Raw genomic sequence first — 4,477 nt, 5'->3', positions numbered from 1 at the left:
GGAGAGAGAGAGAGAGAGAGAGAGAAGCCCCAAATCCAAGTGTTCCCCCCGGGGAATAGTAAGCCGCGGATCGGACCTCGGACCTCCGGGCTGTTGTGTGTGCCGCTGCTGCTGGTGCTGGTGCTGGTGGTGGTGGTGGTGGTGGTGGTGGTGGTGGTGGTGGGGAGGGAGCCCGTCAGGGACTCTTTCCGAAAAAGAACAGATCTCCCCCGACGCCGACTCACTCACTCACTCACTCGCCCGCCCGCCGTACTTCAAGCCGGTGTTTCTCCACCGTGCGCGCACGTACCCACGCACGCACGCACGCACACACACACACACACACACACACACACACACACACACACTCACACACGCGCGTACACACACGCGCTCGCTCGCTCGCTCTCTCTCTCTCTCTCTCTCTCCCTCCCGGTTTCTCCGTTCCTTCTCCTGCTCCGTCCGCACGACGGTTCCAGACGAACTGCTACTGTAACCTGAAGCGAGGGAAGGAGGGAAGGAAAGAGGGAGGTGGAGGGAGGGAGGAGGGAGGGAGGAGGGAGGGAGAGAGGCAGGAGGGAGGGAGAGAGAGAGGGAGGAGGGAGGGAGAGAGGGAGGGAGGACTGCCCACTGCACGGGGATCGGCCAATCAGAGCGCGCTGTCCGAACTTGGGCGGCTCGGGCATTTATGGGGGTCCGTTATTTGGTTGACCCCCTCCTCCCCCTCCTCCTCCCCCTCCTCCTCCCCCTCATCCATACACACGCACGCAAGTAAAGACACACGCACGCACGCACGCGGACGCGCGCACGCATCGTGCCAAATTGGGACAGACCTTGGTTGGTCTCGAGCGCCAATGCCGTACACACGCACGCACGCACGCACGCACGCACAGTGGGACGTAGGCGGGATATATTTTTAGTATGCAACGTTGATAAGATTCCAGTTCAGTTCCGATAATAGAAGGTAGTGCTTTTAAATCTTTTAATTAAAAAAATATTTTTTTAATTTTTTTGTTTGTATGCTGGTAACAGTCAGATATTTATATTTTTATATTTATTTATTTTTAGTATTGAGGCTATCTGAGAATTGTTTGTTTGTACGTCTGATTTGTTTGGTTTGTTTTTGTATGTATTCACCTACTACCACCTATGTAAATATTGTTTTAAAGACGTCCTGATTTTGATAACACACACACACACACACACACACACACACACACACACACACACACACACACACAATAACCTGTGAAATAACTGTACAATATATTATATTGTACAATCATCTTTATTTTACAGCCTATACTAGCTCTATTGTCGTAGCCTTTTAAGTGAATTTATTCTGCATATTTTGTATATTCTGTATATTTCTAGATGTTTTGTTATTTTTTTTTTTTTTATTGTTTTAGACTGTTGAGCTTGATTATCACAATTGTCTGTTCAGCAATGCACCCCAACCATTACAAAAAAGGGGAGAGAAAAAAATCCACGTAGGCCTATGTGAAATTGGTGAGATTCTGACTGTAAACCGGCTCAGATTCCGATGTGTTTGCGCTGATGGCACCGGTATCAACCCTCCGCAGGACATCAGCTCTCTGTGCACTTTGAAAGGAATGATGATTAATGAATTGTCTCCTCGGAGCCCTCTCTGTCCCCATGCTGGATAATGAACTGCATGAGAACTCCGTCCCCAGTGTCCTGGGACAATGGCCGGCCGGCGGCCTGTAGTCATTTGGTCCGCTCATTCATCCATCCATCCCTTCATTCATTCATTGAGGAGGGGAATGCTTGACACATAATTGATCATGTCCATGTCTGTGACCCCATTGTGTGTGTGAGTGATGGCGGAGCGGCCCTCGGCTCGCCTTTATTTATCAACGGCGCCCCCTGACGGCGGCGTGGGGATCGATCCTTTAAGGACACGTGAGGTGAACTCCCATAATTAGAAACCCAAGACGACAGAAACAAACATTTCAGACACCTCCTTTAATTGTGCTCCCACATCCACAGGCTCGTTGCTTATGAAACAATGAGCTCAGGGCTTAACCATCGAGGTCACGCCCATTTGTTTATGTGCAGTAATTATTATGTATTTTGGTCTCTGTGATCACACATTTGCGTGCGTCTGCGTGCACGGGTGTGTGTTTCTCTGTGGTTGTGTGTGAGTGTGTGTGCGTGCGTGCGTGCGTGCGTCTGCGTTGGTGCACGCGCTGATGTGTGTGTGTGAGACGATAGGGGACGGACAGAAAATGGTTCCGAGAGTGCTCCTTGACAGGAACACGCAAGGCGCTGTGGAGAACCGTCGTAACCATAGCAACGGCAAACACCAGTCAGTGGAGGGATGGATGGCATGTCCCCCCCCCCCCTGCCGCTAATGGCCTGCTGGGATACCTGAAACTCTGTCGGCCAATCGGAGGGACCCGTGAAGATACCTGATCTGCCGCGAGCCAATGAGATGTTTCCGGGTGCACGGCTGATGACTGCCACAGCTGTGGCCCGTGGGGCACCAATGACGAGGCGGCTCCGGTGACCGTGAGACGGCGTCCGGGGCCACGTGGTTTTTTCGGGGGTGGGGGGCGGGAGAGGGAGAACAAAAAGCCTTGAAAGCGTCAGAGAAAAAAAAAAAAACGTACAACACACGTGGAACTATGCCGAACTACGCCAAAACGAAAAATAAGTTTCCCCCCCGCGCGATCGGCACGCCCAGAGCGTGGAACGGGCAGAAGACGCAGGGACAGACGGGCCCAACGCAGCGCTCGTTTTTTTGGTGACCAGTTTCCCGTCTCCCGCCTCCTCGATCGGTCGTGAAAATTGTACTTTGGCTTGTTTTTTTTTTCCGAGAAACGAGGTCATCATGTTAATGTGGATAGAACGGCAGTGATGAGCGCGTCTATAAATAGCCTTTAATGTAGTGTGATACCAACACGGGGGAGCGGAGGAACAGGAGTGACATATACTGCGCCGCTATGTTTCTAAAAGGCACGACGACTCTTTTATTTATTATTTTTTATTTTCTCCCCCCGGAACCTTCCGGCCCAACCCTGGTGGTGTGGACTCTGATCTTCTGTTTACTCTGAGCAAACACCGAAACCATGACCTCATAGCTCCAGCGAGGCGCAGCGAAAATAAATCAGGGAGGTTGCTGCCTCTCCTTGATTTTAATCTACACTTAATGACAATCTGGCGCGGGTCCCCTCCGGCGCGGTGGGGGGGCGACACGTCCGCGACGGCTGGCCCGGCGGGGTCCGAGCTGTCGCTCTGCGGCGGCGGGACCGGAGGGGGGTTTCCTCTGGGCGGGTGGATCCGGGGACGGACGGAGCCCGTCCGGCGTGCACGGGGTCAAGTGGTCAACCCTCGTTATCAGGGGAGAACGAGCAGCGTGTGACGTGGCCGCCATCCATACCACCCCCACCATGCGTTAAGAACGTGTCTCTCTCTCTCTCTCTCTCTCTCGCTCTCTGTCTCTCTCTCTCTCTCTCTCTCTCTCTCTCTCTCTCTCTGGCATCTTAAAAGTAAAAGTCTCGCTGTCTCTCTCTTTGTCTCTCTCTCTCTCTGCCTTGCTCGCTCCCCCTCACATAGTCACACACAGACACACACACACACACACACACACACTCACACTCACACTCAACAAATGTTTCCAGCCGCCCCAACGCTCACTGAAGACTCCCGTTCCCATTATAGTTGCGGATTCATAGCGCATGAATGCAAACGCGTTGTTTGCATTCATGCGCGCACACACTCCAAACAGCTGGCCGTTGAAACGGTGGGAAAACGCGGCTAATGTAAACGTCTCCTTTCCCGGCGTCTTGACTCTTGAGAAGAAGTCGCCGCCCCGAGCGCTTCATTGTGCTCTCCGGCTGGCGGCGGCGGCGGCGGCGGCGAGGGCCAAATAAAGCGTCCGCGGCATCCGGGCGGACCGCGCTTCCTGTTTGCGGCGCGCTTGATTACCGTCCAGGCGTCTTCCTCGCTGCCTCCCCTCTCTACTCCGTTTCTCCGCCCCGCTTCCTCCCCTCTCCTCTGCCTCCTCGGCGCTCATCCCTCGCTCGCGCCTGGCAGGAAAGCGCTGATTACAGGCGAATCACAATCAGCGATAAACATGGTGTTTTGTTTTTTTGGGGGTTTTTTTTCCCCCGCGTTTAATATCTCGGCGGGAGACGCGAGCGAAACTCTCCCTCTCTCTCTCTCGCTCTCTCTCGCGCTCTCTCCCCTCGTCTCTTCTCCTCTCTTCCGCTCTCTTCTTCACTCCTCCACCTCCTCTCTCCTTCTCCCCCAGTCATAGCAATAATTAGGATTGTGATAACGAGCGTCTTTTCAAAGCGGCCAACAACAATGGATGTTTATGATATCTGGGTCTTTGTCTACCCCTAAATATACTGTGATCCTGATAACAGTGTTGATAAGTATCTGGATGTGATTCCTATATCTTCGCCCGCCAGAGTTTCCTGTAATTCCAAACTTTTTTTTTTTTTTTTTAGACCCGGATAACATTTGAAAA

Source organism: Zeus faber, assembly GCF_960531495.2.
Source record: "Zeus faber genome assembly, chromosome: 10".
NCBI classification, from domain to species: Eukaryota; Metazoa; Chordata; class Actinopteri; order Zeiformes; family Zeidae; genus Zeus; species Zeus faber.
This window is presented reverse-complemented; position numbering follows the sequence as displayed.